This window comes from Phascolarctos cinereus, unplaced genomic scaffold (assembly GCF_003287225.1).
Source record: "Phascolarctos cinereus isolate Bilbo 61053 unplaced genomic scaffold, phaCin_HiC Scaffold_4;HRSCAF=312, whole genome shotgun sequence".
NCBI classification, from domain to species: Eukaryota; Metazoa; Chordata; class Mammalia; order Diprotodontia; family Phascolarctidae; genus Phascolarctos; species Phascolarctos cinereus.
In genome coordinates, this window is record NW_027555847.1 from 404701217 (window position 1) to 404722434 (window position 21218).

A 21218-nucleotide genomic window follows, 5' to 3' on the forward strand; every position below is an offset into this window, starting at 1 on the left:
AGCACAGACCAGAAGGGCAGTGATCATACTTCTTCAAAATACCTTGGAAGCACTAAAACTTTCAGATCCCCGGAAATAGCTCTGAAAACAGTAGCATGATAAAGTCTGAAATTTGAATTAGTGCTTCTCCACCCTCAAGTGAGCAGAGCCCAACTTTAACATAAAGTTCAAAGTCAAGAAATAGGCTAGAAAGTAAGAAAACAACAACAAAAGAATCTGAACAAAAAACCCACTACTGTGGCAGGGATGACCAAATCATAAACTCAGAAGAAGACAACAATATGAACAGACCTATAAACATAGCCTCAAAAAATGATAATTAGACCCAAGTCCAACAAGAATTCCTGGGAGAGATAGAGAAAGAGATAGAGTGGTAGAGGAAAAAATGGGAAAAAAAAATGACTGTGGAGCAAGATAATTATGAAAAGAGAATTAACAGCTCAGTAAACAAGATGTAAAAAATTTTGAAGAAAACGATACCTTTAAAAAACAGAATAAGCCAAACGGAAAAAGATGTACAAAATCTCATCAAAGAAAATAAGTTTTTAAAAATTAGAATTGGGCATGTGGAAGCTAATGACTCCATGAGTCATCAAGAAGCAAAAACAAAAACAAGACAACAAAAAAAGTAAAAAAAAAATAGAGAAAAATGTAAAACATTTCATTGGAAAAACAACAGACCTGAAAATAGATCCAGGAGAGATAATTTAAGAATTATTGGATTACCTGAAAACCATGTTCAAACAAAAAGTCTAGATATCATATTTTAAGAAATTATTAAGATATTTGATATTTCAGATCCAAAGGGTAAAATAGAAATAGAAAAAATTCACCAATCATCTCTAGAAAGAGAACTGAAAATGAAAACTCCCAGGAATATTATAGCCAAATCCCAGAGTTCCTAAGTTGAAGAGAAAACATGTCAAGCAGTTAAAAAGAAACAATTCAAAAATCATGGAGCCACAGTCATGATTACATAAGATTTAGTGGTTTCCATGTTAAAGGAGTGGAGGACTTGGAATATAATATTTCAGAAGACAAAGGAGCTAGAATTAGAACCTAGAATCACCTATCCAGTAAAACTGAATGAAATCTTTCAGGGAAAAAAATAGACATTTAGTGAAATATAGTACTTTCAAGCATTCCTGATGGAAAGACCAGAACTGAAGGGAAAATATGACGCTCAAACACAAGGCTCAAGAGACTTGCCCAGGGTCACACAACCAGATTTAAACTTAGGAATTTGTCTTCCTGACTGCAGGCCCACTCTATCCACTGTGCCACCTAGCTGCCCCCCACTATTGATTAGAGAAATGAATATTAAAACAACTCACATCTATCAGAAATGACAAATGCTGGAGAGGATGAGGGAAAATTGGTACACTAATGAACTCCTGGTGGATTAGGGATCTGGTTCAACCATTTTGGAGAATGATTTGGAACTATGCCCGAAGGGCTATAAACTGTGATCCCTTTGATGCAGCAATCGTGCTGTTAGGTCTGTATCCCAAAGAGATAAAAAAAAAGACGAAACAAACAAGAAGGAAAAGGACCTACGTGTACAAAAATATTTATAGCAGCTCTTTTTGTGGTGGTAAAAAATGGAAATTGAGTATATGTTCATCAGTTGGGGAATGACGGAACTAGATGTGGCATAGGATTATGATGGAGTGCTTTGTGCTATAAGAAATGATGAGGGGGTGGTTTCAGAAAAACATGAGAAGATCTATATGAACTGATCCAAAGTGAAGTGAGAAGAACCAGGAAATGATGGTACACAGCAACAACAATGCTGTAATGTTGATCAGCTGTGAAAGACTTGGCTACTCTGATCAATACCATGATTCAAGACAATTCTAAAGGACTCATGATGAAAATATGCTATCCACTTCCAGAGAGACAACTGGTGAACTCTGAGTGCAAAATGAAATATAATTTTTTACTTTAATTTTTGAAATATGGTTAATATGGAAATGTTTTGCATGATTTCACATGTATAATTGGTATCATGTTGCTTACCTTCTCAGTAGGGGAAGATGGAGGGTAGGGAGGGAGAGGATTTGGAACTCAAAATTAAAAAAGAATGTTAAAAATAAAGGATAATTTACAAAATAAAAGAATGAGATATATCTAAATACATATACATATACATACATACATATATAACATAATATATATATACATATATAATATATATATATACATATACATACATATATAAATATATAATATATATACATATATAATATATATATTATATATATACATATATATATACATATTATATATATATATGTATATATATATATGTATATATATATGTATGTGTATATATATATGTATATATATATATATATATATATGTATATATATATATGTATATGTGTAGAGAGAGTGAGAGTGAGAGCCAGAATCCTAATTGCTGGGTCCATGTGGCTCAGCCATACCTACAACTTCACCTGGCTTCTCCTTTACCTATTCTCACAACCAAACTCTCTGTGACCTCTCCCAAATTATGACTAGGCTCCCAAGAATACCCCAGCAACTTTCATTTTGTTTGCTTCCCCAAGTATCCATGATACAGGTAGGGGCATAAGGTTTGGTGGCCTAAGAGGAGTTGCTTTCCATGGCTAGGGAGTAGCGAGAGCAGTCCCAAGTACTTTCTTTATGTGCAAAACACCTCATCTGATCCTTATTCTGCTGTGCTTTTCTTATTATATCTATGAGTATATCCTTTATAAGGTCCATCCGTCTTCCTTCTCCTCCAAGAAGAGGAACATAATCCTGCTTCTCCATGTGCCCCTGGGGTGGGGTGCAAACAGCAGCTCCTTGAGAGAGTGGCTTTTTCACTTTTGTCAGTGTTTTGCATGCAGTAGGCATTTAATAATTGCTTATTTAATTTGGCTAGCTAGTATTTGCCTAAGCATCTTCTTGCTTGACACCACTCCTAAAGGATCTTATAGTTTAGAAAGCAACACACACACACAATGCACATACATATGTGTTTATACCATATTACTAAATGGAATATGATAAGTTTATAAGAGAATTATAATGTTATTATATTTCAGAAGAGGGAGGGATCACTTCTGAAGAGGCAAAATAGCAACATAGCTGTGGAAGATATAGCATTGGACCTAATTCTTGAAGGCTAGGTAGGATTCCACAGGTGAAAGTCAGGGATGGAGTAGGGTGAAGGATATATCAGGTGGAGAGAATGGCATAAGTAGCCATAGAAAGGGAAGAAAACAAGGAATATGTTAAGGAAATGATGATTCTTTTTGGTTGGAATGTAAAGCACATGAAGGGAAGTAATGTAAGAAAAGGTAGAAATGAAGCAGCAGGTGGCTTGAAGAGAGCTTTGAATTCCAGCCTAATGAGTTTATACTTTATTTAGTAAACCGCAGGGATCCGTTGAACTGTTTTGAGCAGAGAAAAGATACAATCAGACCTATGTTTTGTGAGAAATAATCTGTTGCTGTAGTGTAGGATTAACTGGAGAGACTGGCTAGGAGGCTGTTACATTGGTCTAGGTTAAACATAATGAGGTCCTGAAACAGTGATAGCAACAGAGAAAAAGGGAACAGATGGGATTTGTATTTCAGAGGTACTACTAATAGGAACTAGCAACTGACTAAATGTGAAAGGTGAGGGGAATGAGTGAAAGATGCCTGAGATTTTTTTTAACATGAGTGTCTGGGAAAATAATGCTGCTAATTTAGCAGAAATAGGAAAGTCTAAGTGGTTGAAAAATGCTGTTTTGCTATCAGCTTGGATAAATAAGGTTTCTTTGCAGAGAGAGGCAGAAACAGAGAGAGAAATAAACCAGGTAACCTTGAAGGTCTCTTCTGGTGTCTGATTCTGTGAACCAGTAACCTTTTTGTATTTATTTTTAGGTCTATACTAAAATACACTTAGTGCTCAGCATATAGAAACTTGTATTCCAGGTGAAAAAACATTTCCAATGTAAGTAATTTACAAAATAGCCTTTCCTGTTTCTCTCTGCCTCTCCTTCCAGTTAGACACACACAATCTTTCTGCTTATTATTTCAAACCCAGCATGAGGCTATCAGCAGGCCTGGGCATGCCTGAGGCTGCCTTTGCCTTTCATAGGTCAAGGACAATTTGTAATACATTGTACCCTTGGGACTCCCTCCCTCCCTCCCTCCCTTTCTTTCTCCATTCTCCTTCCCCACTAATCTTTCAAATTATAATAGTGCTAGTGTCTCCAGAGGGAATGCAAGCCCTATACTTCACAATTGGTTTAGTTCTTCTTATTTTTATTCTATGTACACTGAAATATTAGTGGGGACCCACATCCTTTTTTTCTTAAATACCGTTAAGAAAGATAACTTCATTTCTTATTCCTTTTCAGATATGCAAAGTCTGCCCACAATTAATTTTATGATTTTCAAAAGCCGTATTTCTTTAAAAAATATTAAAATCATTGTCCTTAAGATCACACTTATTGCACACTGGACCTTTGGAATCCAAACTAGCTGAGATGATTATAAGAGCCAATGAAGTCTAACACTGTTTCTCCCTCCCAACCAACCAACCAACCAATATACACACATGTATATCTATATGTATAGATGTGTTTATACATACACACTTTTTTTTTGTCTAGCAACTGGATATTAAAGAAAACCAATCTTAGGTTATAATTATCTGTCCATTATTAAAAAATTCCAACTTTGTTTTGTATAGAAAATAACAACATAATTTAATTTATAGAGTAAATCACTTTTTCAGCTACATATGCTTTTCTCTACCGTCATGTTTATTTCACTAAATTATTTCATGAAACTAGACCTAACAGAATCAGCTCAAAAGATTCTGAACCCCATTTTCTCATGCCAGATAAAGTCAGGCCTCTTCTTTACCAGAGACTGTAGACAAAGAAAGAATAACACTCTTGGAATTCTGACAGATTCAGACCCCAGTTACTGATTCTCATCTATTATTGATTGAATTGAATGAGACCAAAAAATTGTTATTCCAAAGATGAGGAATCATGAATAGCAGAGTTTCTGGAAATTAGTGAAGCTATCTGAAGGACTCAGTTGAACAAGACCTTCCATTCTGGTTCAAATCAACCTACTTCTCATAAGTGTAACATTAGAACATGTTGCAATGCTGCCATTCTTATTGTTTACCACTGATAACTTGAAGAGAGCAGCATTATTTATGAGAAACACTAAAGGCAACTGGAATATATGTGTATACATACATACATACATACATACATACATACATACATACACGCACACACAATTATTTATTTTTTTGTTTTGTTTGTTTATTTATTTGGTGCTGCATCAGAGGCCTGACACAACCAACCTTTGAGGAAGAATTCAAGGGTTCACCTTTTGGAGAATGAATTTTAGTCCTGTAGGGTACCATTTGACACAGAGAGATTTGTTAAGTGGCATTGTAGGTTTGTTTTTTGGGAGGCCAAGGCACAAGTGGTTTGGTCAACTCTCTTAAAAGCTAGTTAAAACTACATGTGCCTCAAAAATTGATATTTTTATTTATTTGTTTATTCATTCACACACACATACATACATACATACATATATATATATATATGTATGTAGCAAAGAAATCCATTTATCCAGTTTGATAACAAAACAGATATAAGAGAAAGTATACGTATGAGAATATGTACCAGGAAATACAGAGAGAAGGAGCTCTCCTATTGAGAGTGAAGTTACTTAGCTCAGCCAAGAGAGTGTTCTAGATCTCACACAAGGGGAAGTTCCCCAAAGCCTCTAGTGTAGAAAGCTGAGGATAGGGACATGATGGTGACTGCCAGCTCCTCTTGTGTTGGCTCTTTCTAGAGCTTTTTCTTCAGCTACCAAAGTGGGATTGGCATTATCCATCTTCTTTCTAGAAGCTGAAAGCCAGAAGTGCCTGAAGCAACTGCAGAACTTGAAAAGCCTTAAGAGGCCCAAGGAGACTGAAAAGACTGGTTGCAGTTATTTCCTCTCTCACTCTCAACAACCCTGATCTGCCTTTCACTCAGGTATAGGGTGTTGGTTTCCATGAATGAGGGGATAAGACAGTCCCTTACCATTGGACTTTGGGACTGGAATTGCATTCTTCCCCTGGCCTTCCTGTAAATTGAGGGAGTTGGACCATTTGATCTTTAAGGTTTTTCCTAATATAAATCTATGATCCTGTGTATTTGTTAATAATCTTTTATATCACTGTCTTACTTGATTATGCTCCTATCAGATACTACAAATAGAAGTCATTTTAGGAACCCTGAAAGAGGAATGTTCCCCTGATTGAACCTTTGAAAGCTTAGTAAGAGGAATACTTAAGCAATCTTCTTTTAGGAATGAAGGATTTATGCCACTTGAGTTTCTCTTACCAAGTCAATCAACCAGTCAACAAGCATTTATTAAATCGCCTACTAAGTATCAGGCTCTGTGCTAGGTATACAAAGATAAAAATGAAACAGCCTCAAGGAGCTTACATTCTAAAGGGGCGGGGTACAATGTATGTATATATAGGTAATTGACTAGTAATGTGGGGTGAGTGAAAATGAGAAGTGTTGGATAACATCGAGGTTGCCAACTTGGGTGACTGGAAAGATAATGGTGTCCTCAACAGCATAGGAAAGTTCAGAAGGGGAATTGGTTTGAGGAAAAAGATAAGTTCTGTTTTGGATGTATTGAATTTGAGATACCTCTGGGTTTCCAGTGTGAAATTTCTTGTAGGCAGTTGGAGTTGCATGATGAGAAGTTAGGTAAGAGACTCTGGATGTATAGATTTGAGAGTCATCTGCGCAGAGATAATGGAACCCATGGGAGTTGAGCTAAGGTATACTTCTCGAAGGAAAATGGATTTCAACAGCCATAGAGGAAACTTCAAAGCATGGGAGACAGCCTCTATCAATGCATAGAGGTGGAGAGTGCAGGACAAGATGTTAAAATAGCTTGTAGATCAGTTTGGCTGAAAGGTATTGAAGAGTACAAGAGTGGGAGCAGTGAGAGAGAAGTATGGAAAAATGGGTTGCTCTGCCATTAAATGTATTCCCCAAGGAAGTCAAAGACAGAAAGGAAAGGCCCATATGTAACAAAAATATTCATAACAACACAGTTTCTGATGGGGAAAAAACTGGGAAAAAGTAGGCACCCATTTTATTTTGAAGGGTTCATGAAACACCATGGCATATGAATAAAACATGAGACTACGAGAAGTTCAGAGAAACTTGAGAAGGCTTATATGAACTGATGCAGAATGAAGTAAGCAACACCAAGAAAATAATATATACAATAGTTATAATAATGTATATAAAAACATATACAAGTGCAGCTAAATGATACAGTAGATAGAGTGTCAGGGCTGGAATTAGGAAGACTTGACTTCAAATCTGGTCTCAGACACTTGCTAGCAGTCTGACCCTGGACAAGTCACTTAACTCTGTTGCCTGAGTTCCCTCCTTTGCAAAATGAGCTGGAAAAGGAAATGGCAAACCACTCCAGTATCTTTGCCAAGAAAACCCCAAATAAGGTTACCAAAACTAGGACACAACTGAAATGGCAGCAAGATGAAAACAATATTAAAAGATTATCAAATCCTTATTGATTGTAATAATCTTCATGCTGGAGAACTCATAATGAAACACCTCTCTCTTTTCATTAGAGAAGTGGAGAACTGTGAATGTGGAATGTGATTTACTCCATCAACCTGATCATTGCATCTATTGATTGTGCTTAAATATTTTTCTTGTTACAAGGGAAGGCTCACATTCTCCTATTGTTTAATGATTAAATCTCATGAATAGGTTGTTTGTTAAGGAAGAAATCTATGTTATCAATAAGCATATGAGAAATCTTCCAAATCACTAACAACAAGAGAAATACAAATTAAAGTAACTCTGAGGTTCTTTCTCACACAAAGGTGACAAAAAATGAAAATGATAAATGTTGGAAGGCCTGGGAGAAACAGGCACACTAATTCATTGTTGGTGGATCTGTGAATGACCCAATCATTCTGGAAAGCATTTTGGAACTATGCCCTAAACGTTACTAAACGGTCCATAGCCTTTTATCTAGTGGTACCATAACTAGGCCTATACCCACAAAGAGATCAAAAAAAGAAGAAAAGGACCCATACATATAAAAATATTTATAGCAGTTCTTTTTGTGGTGTCACAGAATTGGAAACTATGAGAATGCCAATCACTTGCATCAGAATGGCTGAAAAATTATGGTATTTGAATGTAGTAGAATGCCAGTGTCATAAAAAATGAGGAAAGGCATTGTTTCAGAGAACTTTGGGACTGCTTATATGAACTGATACATAGTGAAAAGAATAGAAACACTTTATATAATCACATTATAAAGAAAAACAACTCTGAATTTTGACCAACACAGTGAGCAATCATGATTCCAAAGGACCAATGATGAAGTATGCTTTGCATCTGCTGACAGAGAAACATGATGGACTCATGAGAATGAGATATAGTTTTGGGACATGGCCAATGCAAGCACTTGTTTTGCTCAGCTATGTATTTTTGTTACAAGGGTTTTCGTTTTATTTTTCAATGAAATTGGGATTGTAGGTAGGAGGGAGAGGTAGATATTTGTTCATTGAAAAAAGTAAAATAAAAAATGTAAAGGAAGGATGTGTGTTTGTGTATAGGCATGCACACACTCATGTGCAATTTAAATAGAAGTGCCTGTGGTATAAAAACAACTAAATATTAAAAAAAAAAAGGTAAGTGGGAACCAGTATATGGAGAGGCTTAAATGTCAGGCTTCCTCAAATTCAATTCAATTCAATTCATAAACACTTATTGCACTAAGGAAAATAGCCATTTGTTTGGTCATTTGTTCATTTCCTTTCAGGTGGTGCTTGTGAAATTCAGGAGAAAGTTGAGTTAGGAAAAGTTTCAGGGTTAAATAAGCTTAGCACTCAGAGCAGGTCCTTGTCTTTAGGAGACAACCAGATGGATGGCAAAGCCTGATCTGGCTTTAAGGAGACCTGGCAAAATAGATCTTTAGGAGGCTTGGGAGCTTGACACATCCAAAGATATATGCTTGTTTTAGTCTTTAGTAGAAGATTTGATGTGAGGCAGGTTGCAATAAATTTTTCCTTTTTTTTTTTTCTTCATCAGATACTAACTGGAAACAGGGGAGTCACCTGAATGGGTTATAGTAGCTTCACAACTTTCTACCTCCATAGTACCTAAAAATCTAAAAAAGCAAGTAGCCCAGAGCATCTGAAATATACTTCATGTTTGATGAAGGATCCCAGATGCAGTTCTGAAGGTAAATACTGCCGGAATTTAGCAGCCTGACTTGTATTATTACATTGATTTAACCTGCTTCTCATGTACAGAAACATTTTGGTAACTTCTCCCCTTCTTTTTCTCTTTCATAGCACTGGCTCTAGTCAGAGGAACTGAGTTCAAATCTCACATCTCACACTACCTGTGTGACCTTGGGCAAGTCATTTGATTTCTTTGGATCCCAGGTCCTCCATAAAATGAAAGGGTTGGATGAGCTGGCCTCTGCGGGCTCTTCCTGATCTATATCTGTAGTCTTATGAGCAATTCTGATGTCCACCCAGAAGCTTGCCAGAATCTGAAATCCCTTGGGTGGTAGCACAAAGACCAAGCCCTAACCTCAAAGTTGGGTAGACTCTTTGGATCACAGATGAGGTGTTGTATGAGTGCCCTGGGGAGCTCCATCAGATCACAGGAGTATTTTCCCCTTAGGAACCAACACTTATTTTGGGTACACTAATTTTTCATTTCTCAAATCTTCCAGGATGTAGGTAGTGTTACATTTGTCTAGGTGTAGATGGATAAACAGACCCAGTGTTGCTGATGTCTGCTTTTGTTAACATCTGTATGGAACTCAGAGGGTGCTGGGTAATTTGTCCAACAGTTATAGTGCTGACTCCCCTGCCTTCAAAAGGTTGATGCCTTCAAAGAGATGATGCAGATGTATTCTGCAAAGTGCTCACTGCTGCAAGCTGATATTTTTTTATTCTTATAGCCCAAGAGAAGCTTGCCCAAGAAAGGATTCCCAGAGCGGGTGGTAAAGCAAATTTAGCCTCTCATCCCCACTACTATTAGAAATAAGATTATCTTCAGTGAGGTGGTGTTGGTTCCTTTGTGACAAAGAGTTCAGAGCCTGAGCTGGGAACATGCAGTAGAATTATATGGATGCTATGTGCATTATGAACTCTTCTTCCTATGCAAGTAACTGGGACCAATTCAGGCAGCGAAGAGAAGATATATCATCACCAGTGTCACCTGGAATTTGCAAAGTCTGTGGGCTACTAATCCTGTTCATGATTTTAGCAAGCTGGGGTGAGGAGAAGGGATATTTTGACCCCCTTTATGTTTCATAATCCCTGAGAAGGGAAAGCGAAACTCATCTCCTTGCCCTATTCCTTTTATGAGCCTTACTCATAAGCTCATTCAAGCTCTGGGGGGAATTCTCTGTACTATGGAACATTTGGGAGGAAGAAAGGGAAATAAAAAAGGAGTTAGTGAGTGATGTAGGTTTCTGCAAAAGAGTGGGAGAGCTTATCTATTTTCTTTTTCCTTTTTATTCTACATACAATGAAAGCTTCAATAATCAAATACTTTGTGTAAATCTGTGGGTACCAAAGAAAGAGATCTGAGTGAGTGATCTATAAAGAAATAGAGGGGGCAGAGCTAGAATATAATAATAGTCCATGATTTAATATTGAAATTAATCCCTTCCATTGAGATTGAGTCAATTAGCATTTACTAAGTGCCTAGTAGGTGCCAGGCACTGTGTCAAAAGTAAGCATCCAAAAATCGTCCAAACTAAGTGGACAAGCATCCAAAATTAAGTGGACAAGTGTCACTTTAGAGCCACTGCTTTTTTATGTGGTCACCATGGTGGGGTCACCATGATGCAGGCAGTGGTAATGCTCTGCTCACACATGTGCAATGAGTGACTAAACAATTTGGCCTGGTAGCTCAAATAGAGTGACACCTGTCAACTAACAGAGATTTTTCACTCCAATATAATTCAAACTCCTGGAGCATGGCTATGTGACAGCACATACAAGCTAATATTCCTAGTGAATACTCCACACAATTATACCACAAATGAATGGCAACACTGTTTTTTAGACTATTATCTGACCAGATGGCATCTAAGGTTTCTTCTAGATCTATATCTATGATCAAATGATTCTTTATTGGGGAATGAAACTATTAGGGGGTAGGAGAGAAGGAGTTTGGGATTTAGATGGAGGTCAGTAAGAAGGACCTGACAATCATCTACCTGTATGTACACGGCTGAAACTGAAATTTTCATATCTCGCCTGTCTCTTTAATAAGGGAGGTAATACAGTTTATCTGGAGTGAACCTATGCAAACTACAGGGGGCAGAGTATGAACTCCAAATGCAGAGTAAACACTTGGCATGATGCCTCATTTCCTTGTAGCTGGCATTCGGTGTTTGGAGCATTCAGAAAAGGTGGTTGAATTGAGCCAAGACTATGCAGTTGTTTCTAGACTACACAGCTGTCAAGACTATACAGGGTCAGGGCAAATAAATTGTGGGTACTGGAGAGGAGAGTTATTTTCTTTCCTACTGAGAATAGTAGCCTATAAATTGGCAACTATGGCAAAAGGCAATAAGATCTTTGTACTATAAAGGAGAATATTGCTTCACTTAGAGAACTCAGGAAATCATCTCGAAGTTGTCAGGTATTCTCCAGTAGATCTTTGTTCCTGAAGTGTTTTCTAGGCTGTAGGAGGCTCAGTGAACAGTTCTTGATCAGAATTACTTCATAGCGCTTAGCTGGAATATAGATCTCAGAGGGTGGGTGGGTGACTCACATCCTCCCCAACCATACAAAAGGATCTCTAACAGAGGAGCCGTGTTTTGTTATATCTTAATTGCTAACTTGCTTGAGTTACATTTCATCCAATTTGTAAAAGTAAACACTTTAAAAATCCACAAACTTCCTTTTAACCCTGGTAATGATGAATACTTGTGATACTGAGCCTTTTATAAGCTTATAAGGATAAGACTGAAGTGTAAATTGGTTGCTGGAATTCTCTAGAGCAGTTTGCACCCACTCAGAAGCTTGGGAGAACAAGAAGAAAAGCAGCAGCCTTTCCCTCTTCCCATCCTCCTTCTTCCCCCTTCCTCAAGTCCATATTTCAGTAATAAATAGCTTTTCCTTTTCACTGGGACAGGAGTAGTGACTCAGAGTACAATATGTGACTAAACCAGTGGATGGCACCCCAAGCCTTGAATTACCACCCAAGTTCCTTTGTGCAGGCACAGATATGTCAAACCTGAGTTCCCAAGTGTCTAAGCTCCTTTTAGTACCTTATGAAAGTATAGGCTCTGTGTCCTTGGTGTTCTTTTTAAAATGAGGGGCTTAAACTAGATAATCTTTGAGGTCCTTTCTGGTTCTATAATCCAATAATGATAATAACAATAATGATAATATAATAATATTATACTATTACATATATATAATATTATAATAGCATTTATATAGCCCTTTGAGGTATGCAAAGCTCTTTACAAATATTATCTGATGTGATCCTTACGACAATCCTGGGAGATATGTGCTATTATTTCCATTTTATAGATGAGGAAACTGAAGCAAACAGATGTTAAGTTTCTGGCTCAAAGTCACAACTAAGTCTCTAGGCTAAATTTGAACTTAGATCTTCCTGACTCCAGGTTCATTGCTCTATCCTCTGTACCCTCTGTTTTGTCTAAGGTATAACATATGGAGGTGTCTAACAGTAATTCATAATTTATCAAATGACTCATGCCTCCATTCCCATGGTCTTCTTATATCCTAACTTTGCATGACCTAAAAAGTCTATGCAAACACACATATTTTATATATGTATATATATATATATATATATATGTATATATATATATATATACACACACACACACACACACACACACATATATATGTGTATATATGTATGTATGTATCATGGATATATATGCATATGTATATATTACAAATAAAATAGATTAGGGTACTACAACACATTTACAAAATGGAATTGGAAATAAATGATATAGCAGTAAAACTAGTGAGCTATTGAGCCAGACACTCCTGGAAAAGACTGAAATCTCAACTTCCCAGTGGCTATATCTGTTCCTGTTAGGATCATCCACCATCTCCTGAAGTCTGTCCAAAATCATGTTTGTGGCTTCCATGACACTCCAATCCATTCTCCATTCAGCCATTACAGTGATTTTCCTGAAGTACTTAGCATGCTATGGTCTATGGGGCCACGAAGAGTCAGATATGACTGAATGAATGAAAAACATTTTTATCCTGTATACAGCTTCTTTTTTTTGGGGGGGTGGCTAGGCAGTAGGGTTAAGTGACATGCCTAGGGTCACACAGCTAGTAAGTTTTGTGTCTCAGGAGTGTATAGCTTTCTTATACATTTTTTTTTGTTGTCTTCCACACAACTGTGAGATCTTTTGGGGCAGGAACTGTCTTTTGCCTCTTTTTGTATCCCCAGAGCTTCAGTACAGTGCCTGGCACATAGTAGAAATTTAATATTGATTGATATCATAGCTAAATCTCCATAGGATAGGGATAGGATACAGACCTGTGATTTCAATGGTGTAGGGAATTTCATCTTGAACCAACTCTTTTCAACAATGCTGGTTGATACCTTCTGTGCAACTTATGGTTGGAGAATTACCTGGAGAACTGAGAGCTTAAGCAGCTTGCCCAGAGACACATAGCCAGTATGTATCACAGGCAAAACTTGAACCCAGATATTCCTGACTCTGAGGTCAGTGCTCTTTATGTCTTTATTGATGTTGCTAAAATGGCCCCAGGTCCCAGACAAGCAATCAGTGAAACATTGCATATCAAACTTGGGACAACCTTTATTTTACCCAAAAGATACAATGCAGAAAATAAAAGTAGATGGCTTTGGTAACTCATGTTTACTCATAAACAATCCATACAACTTTTTTTTTCTTTTCTGTTGATGCTTACCTTTCCTCCAGGGATCTATCTATATGCTCTCCTTGACTCATAGCATCACTCTGTAGTTTAGACAGATGTGGGGCTTTTAGAGAGGCAATTTCACACTATCCCTTTTACTCCAGATCCCTATGATACAATGCTAAGGTCTTGGACTCTCCAGTGGCAGTGAACCAGCTCAGGTTTGCTAGGTATCTATCTGCTTCCCTTTCTCAATATACTGGTAAGCCTTCTTTTCATCCCAAAGACCTTTATAGGCCTCTAGTCTTATAGTATTTCTGTAAGGGCTTTGACTTCCTGAAAGGGAAAAAGAACTTGGGCTTGATAGGGAGGTAACTCTTTTTTCCATCTGATCTGCACAATCCAAATAAGCCATGGTAATAGTGGAGGGCAAAATCCATGTTTTTGCTTCTCTATTGCAAAGCTCAATCCCTTGTTGTTACTCTGGCTCCAGGGCAATGTGTCAAGAGCTTCTAGAGTAATAAACTACCACAGGGGTTCTTAAGCCAGGGGGGGATGAACTTCTTGGTTTTTGTTTTTAAATTATTTTTTATAATGATGATATTTTAATGCAGACTTTTGGGACACTCTATATAATGCCTTCAGAGGTTTGTACCCCTGAAAACAGAGAAATGGCACTTCCTTCTGAATAAGATTATTTATCAGCCATTCCATAAACTTGGTAATGTTCTTTAATGGACTGTGACTTGGCAGACAGGAGAGAAGCTCAGAGAATACAATGATTCTATAACATTCTCCTCCCCTTCACTGCTATCCAGAGAAATCTAAATTGAAAGCTTTGACTTCCTCAGAATCCACTCAGTCCTCAACCACCTACAATCTGGTTTCCACCCCCTACTACTCTATTGAAACTGTTCCTTCCGTAATTAACAGTAATCTATTCACTGCCAAATTCAAAAGTATTTTTTTCACTTTTCATTCTCTTTTGCCTCTTCTTAGCATTTGCTACTGTTGATCACCCTTCCTTCTTCACTCTCTTTCTTGCTTTAAGTGTCAAGGTCCTCCCCTAGCTCTCCTTCTACCTATGTGGCCATTCTTTTTCTACCTCATTTACTGATTCATTTTCCTTTTCCCATCTGACAGCTGTAGGTGTCACCAAAGGATCTATCTATCTTTGGCCTTTGATTATCTCTGATATATCCCTCATCTAATCATCACTATAAATTACTCCCAAATGTATATATCCTACCTTAATCTTACCACTAAGTGACTTTCTCAAATTTCAAACTGCTGGAAGTCTATAGATGGATGGATGCTCCATCAGCACTTCCAAATCAACTTGTCCAAAGTTCAAGTTAACAGCTCCACAAACCTCATTTTTGCAACCTTTTTTTCTGTTGATGGTCTAACCATCTTTCCATTTACCTAGATATGAAACCTCACTCAGCTTTGACTTCCATTCCCTTTCACACTTTATATCAGTTTGCCAAATCTGTTCCATTCTATGTTCACAATATTTCTTAAATTATTCCTTTCTCTCTGCCCCCACAGCCACCTCCTTAAAGCCTAAACTCATCTGAATTATTGTAATAGCTTCCTAAATGATCTCCCTTTCTCCAACTTCATTGCTGTTCAATCCATTTTTCACATAGCTGCCAAGTTAATTTTCCCAATGTACAGGTTTTAGGATGTTACTCTTGTTTAAAAACAGAAACAAAAAACAAAGAAAAAAACGCCAAACCAAACAACAACAACAACAACAAAAACTCCTCAAATTCTCAAATGGATCTATAATCACATCAATATAAATGTTCCCTTCGGTGATGGATGTCACAGCTCATTCATGCCTATTCTAGTAATGTCACACTTTGAGACTTTTTCACATGTTCCTATAAGCTCAATTGTTGAGGGGTGGGTTGTAGACCTAACATGCTGGGGGCAGTGTCAATGCCACTTTACACCTCAAAAATATCGGTGGACCATAGGAGCTGTCCATCTGATTATCCCTCTCTTTTGTCACATGACCAACTTTTCTCCCCTCACCTCCATTATACATTTCTTTTATGTCTTTTATTCTGGTTCAGGATATGTGTTTTACTGCCTGCTTATATCTACCATGTGCCTCTCTTCTATTATTATTAATTATTATTATTTAGCATTTACATAGTGCTTTAATGATTGCAAAACAATCCTAGGAGGCAGGTGCTATTATTATCCCCATTTTACAGATGAATAAACTGAAGCAGATGGAGATTAACAGTGACTTACCCAAGGCCACATAGCTAGCTAGTAAGGCTAGATTGACCTCAGGTCTCCCTGACTCTGGGTGCAGCACTCTAAACATTATGCCACCTACCTGCCATTATATTCTGAGTGATGCTCATTTCTAATTCTTCAGAGACTATAGTGTTCCATGGCTTATAGCCATATAAACACCAATAAAATATTGTTATAAAAAGATGTGTTTTTGTTTTAAGGAAAAGTTTGGGGTGCCATTAAAAGAGTCTCACAATATCTCAAAGGCAATCCGTCTTGCTTTGTTCCTTCTCTTCAATTCTGGCCTCAATGCATTGTCTATTTTCATTGTCTAATGGTCTCTCTCTCTCTCTCTCTCTCTCTCTCTCTCTCTCTCTCTCTCTCTCTCTCTCTGTGTGTGTGTGTGTCTTTATCTCTGTCTCTGTATATCTTTCTCTCTGTCTCTCTCTCCCCCTCTCTCATTATGGCATGTCTAATAGATAATCTTATCCAGAGGGTAAAGCATGTATTCTATTGGTTTTTGTGGGCACAACATTCTTGTACTTCCAAACCAGCACTTCTCAGAGTGTGGCCTGGGGGTTCTTAAGACACTTTCAGGAGGACTTTGATGTCTAAATTATTTTCATAATAATGTTTCAATTATTAATATGGTAAATATTAGTAGATTTAGCCCACATAAACAAAAACTCCATGAGGGGTCCTTAATAATTTTTAAGAGTGTAAAGAGGTCCTGAGACCAAAACTTTGAGAAGTGCTGCTCTCAATCAACCTGAAATATCTTGGCAGATCAGCAGTTATTACATTTTTGAGAAGTCACAGACCAAAGGTAAACCAAATGACCTTGCTAATTCTACTTATCACTGATTGAATACCCTTTTATTGCTCCCATAGGTACTTAAGGTGAATCCTCAGGTTTAGGTTTTAGCAGAATTGAGGGACCTACTACAGTCTATAGTCATCCTGATCCTCAGAGAACAGGAATCTCACCCATATGGTCATTAGAATAGGAGGGGGGAAAAGCTCTTGGTTGCTTTTTCTTACATAAGGGGAGTCAGTTTCCTGAGAGGGCTGTGAAAGTTTTTCCTTCCTGTATGTTTTTTAGCTGCAACTTCCAAGAGCAATATTTCTGTTCCAAATTGCCATTTGACTTAAATTCAAAAAAATTCCTTTAACTCCTGTTTAATATCTAATTGCCAAAATATAACTTTTGAGAAACATTTTAAAGTCTTCAATTTTTACAAACTGCCAAGGGATGTCTATTTTTGACACCCCACCCCTGCCCCACCCCCACTCACTCTAATATTGTTTTATGGTCTTTTATGTAAATGAATGGGAAGGAGAAATTCCAAGGGGAAACTTCTTCAGTCGGATGTTCTTTGAAGCACTAATATCCTCCTCAATTTCTTTTGTTTCAAATTCCTACCTTTGCTATGTACATATGGCCAAAAGCAAGGCTTTCCAGATTTTAGGCCTCCTCTTACAAAGGTCACTGAAATTCTTTGTATTTCTGTCACTTCCTCAGCTCCAGGTTCTTAACTCTAGGCAAGATCTACTACCTCACAGATGTGTGCTGTCCTCATTTTGGTGTTTGCTTCCATAATTTTCGTATTGCCATTGTTTTCATCTCTAGTTACTTCCTCTAGTCCAGGTGTAGGGAACCTGCTCTAGTTGAATTATAATATTCAACATGTCTTTAAACAGTATAGGATACAGGGCATAAAAGATGGCATAATGATGACCATTGGTAGCCAGAGTCTTCTTAATCTCCCAATATTGCTTTACTCAGACTAACCGACACATAGCAGTTAGGAGGCCATTTTTGGTATTTGGCCAGTTTTCTTTGGCTGTCTCTGTGACTCTCTGGGCAAAAGGTCAGATTTGGAAAATATCTTAGTAGTTTTCTACTCTAATGAATACCTGAGCAGTAATGCCTTCCGAAACATTCCTGACAGATGATTATTTAGCTTGTGGTTGAATATCTCAAGTGACTAGGGATTATTATTTCCACAAAAGCTCATTCCAATTTTAAGATTTTTACATTTCACATTAAGCCCTGATTTTCCTTTATGCTTCTTCCACTAATATCTCATAGTTCTTCCTTCTGAAGCCAAACTGAACAATGTAAAACCTCTTTTCATGTGACAGTTACCATATGCCCCAGAAGTCTTCACTTTTCTAGGTGAAACATCCCTGTTTCCTTCTACTGGCCTTTGTATGGCATGTTTCCAATGTAATTTTGATACAGTGGAGCTTTATATAGGATGGCAACTCTGTGTGTGTGGGGAAAAAGTACCCAATGATCAGAGTTTCTAACCTGAAACCTGTCAAGTCCTTAGTCTAGGGCACACAATGTAGCCTGATTACTTTATTGTCTTACAATTAAATTTTTATCTCAAAACAATTTTCAGTTAAGCTCTGCTTGACAGGTATAAAGTATAACATATCTGGCCTAGAGAATGTCAGAAACACTTTTAATCTTTCCAACTTGACCTTTTCATTCTGACTTAACCTTTACCTTTTTGAAATGAATAACAAATCTGAGGACCTCTATGCTACAGCTGTAAGGAGAGTCAAATAAAGAACAGCCTTGGTCCATTGCCCTGCAGAATGGCCATGGGAGTTACAGTCCTGTGCCAAAGAACTAATTTGCTGGATACTCAGGACAATCTTTGTTTCCCCCCAAACACTGAATAAGATTTTACCCATGTGAGTAGGGTAGCCTAATTGCTGGGCTAGACTTCTATTTGCTTATCAAATCAAATGAATAAATATTTATTATTTACTATTTCCCAACCACTGTTGGGTATCATAGGGAATATAAATAGTTATACACTCAAGAAGTTCATTAATTAGAGAGACAGGAAGAGGGAAGGTAACAAAGTATTCATTAAGCACCTATTATGTGTCAGGCACTGTGTTAAATGCTTCACAAATTTGATCCCACTTGAGCCTCACAACAACCCTAAGAGGTAGGTGCTAGTATTATCCCCATTTTAGAATTGAGGAAACTAAGGCAGTCTGTCTGTAGTAGTAGGTTAAGTTACTTACCCAGGGTCACACAGCTAGTAAATAAATGTCTGAAGCTAGAGTTGAACTTAGATCTTCTTGAGTCTAGGCCCAGTGAAAATTCCACAGTGTCACCTAGCTGTATTTGCAACCTCAACCCTCTGCCTTCCCCAATCAACCAACTAAAACAAAACTATCAACTAATAATAAGTGCCATATGTATGTGATGTAGATCATAAATACTGAGAGGGAGAGATCACCTTAGATTGGTAGAAAGAGAATAGTATTGGACAGGGAAAAGGAGGTAGTAGGACTTGAGTAGGCCTTTGAAGGCCAGGTAAGATTCCTACAGGCAGGATAATGGACATGGAGTATTCTGGAAAGGGGTAATGGAATAAGCTACAAAGTAGAGGTAGGAAAATGCAAGGCATATGTATATGATAGTAAGTCAATCTAGAGTTGGGGCAACAGGTGGGCAAGATAGGCAGCTACCCAGTGTGCAGTGTGTGAAGGGGACATGATGTGGAGTTACTTAAAATATTACATTTTAAAATATATTTTTATTAAGTTTAATTTTTGCCAATAATCAAAATAATCAAATTCTTTCACTACCTCTTCTCTCTCTACCCCCTGGAGGAAAAAAAAAGAGAAAAGAAAAGTGATTGTAACAAATATGCATAGTCAAACAAAACAAATATCTGTATTGCCCATGTCCAAAAAAAATTTCTCATTCTGCACCTTGAATCCATCACCTCTCTGTCATGGGGTAGGTAGCATATTTTGTCATCAGTCCTCTGGAATTGTTTTTGGTTATTGTGTTAATAAGAGTTCTTAAATTTTTCAAAGACTTTTGTCTTTACGGTGTTATTGTTACTATATAAATTGTTCTTCTGGTTCTGGTTACTTCATTCTATATTAGTTCATCCAGGTTTCTCTCAAATCATCTCCTTCATCACCTGTTACAGCACAGTAGTATTCTATCACATCCATATACCATAATTGTTGAGTCATTCCCCAAATGATGGATACCCCCTTAGTGTCCAATTCTTTGTTGCCAGAAAAAGAACTGCTACAAATATTTTGCAAATGATCACTTTGGGTTATAAGCCTAGTAGTGGTTTTGCTAGGTCAAAGGTTATGGGACAGTTTGATAACATTTTGAGTAACAGGTAGAGCCTTAGAGTTTCTTTAGTTTCCATCTCTCTAATTAGTGATTTGCAGCACAGTGGCACATATGCCAGAATATTCTATTCTATTTGGCGAATGGGTATTTGTTTCGACACATATATTACAGTAAATGTTCAAAGTCTCTGTTGGTGTATTACATAAGGGAAACAATTTTTAAACTTGGCTGAGTGCACAGATATCTTGTCCTGTCTTAAATATGCCACTGTGACTGGAATGGAGCTTAACGAGAGAGAGGGATATGAAGAGGTCACATTGCAGAGCTTGTTGTATGCTAGACTAAGGAATTTAGATAGGTAATATGGAATTTGTAGAGACAAGAGACACTGGGATCTTGAAGAACAAGATGTAAGTAGGCAGTGTTTGACTACTGATCAACAGTGAGAGGAGAGGAGGGAAAAGAACAAAGAAGAAGGTATGAAAAGTTGAATTTATAATAAGATTGTCTTACAGCCAAGGGCAGCCACAGTTTGCTGGCAATAGGGTGTGATAAATCTGCTAACTATAAATCAAATTCCTCTGAGCAAATGATCAAATAGCATTTTATCATTACAAACAAAAGCAATGAAAAGCTCCAGAAAAAAGGCAGGAAAACTAACTCTACAAAAAATTTCACTTTGGAGCCCCCAACTTCTGAACTCATGATGCAATGAACAGCTTGCTAAACAGAAAGTTTTCCACGGCAGTTTGCTGGGAGAGTTAGGTACAAAATTTAGGAGCAATACCAATAGAGAATGGAGGCTCTCAGTTCTAGAAAGCATGAAGGATGGGGAATTTTCCCATGGTGAGCAAGAGGTCCATTTCTGCCA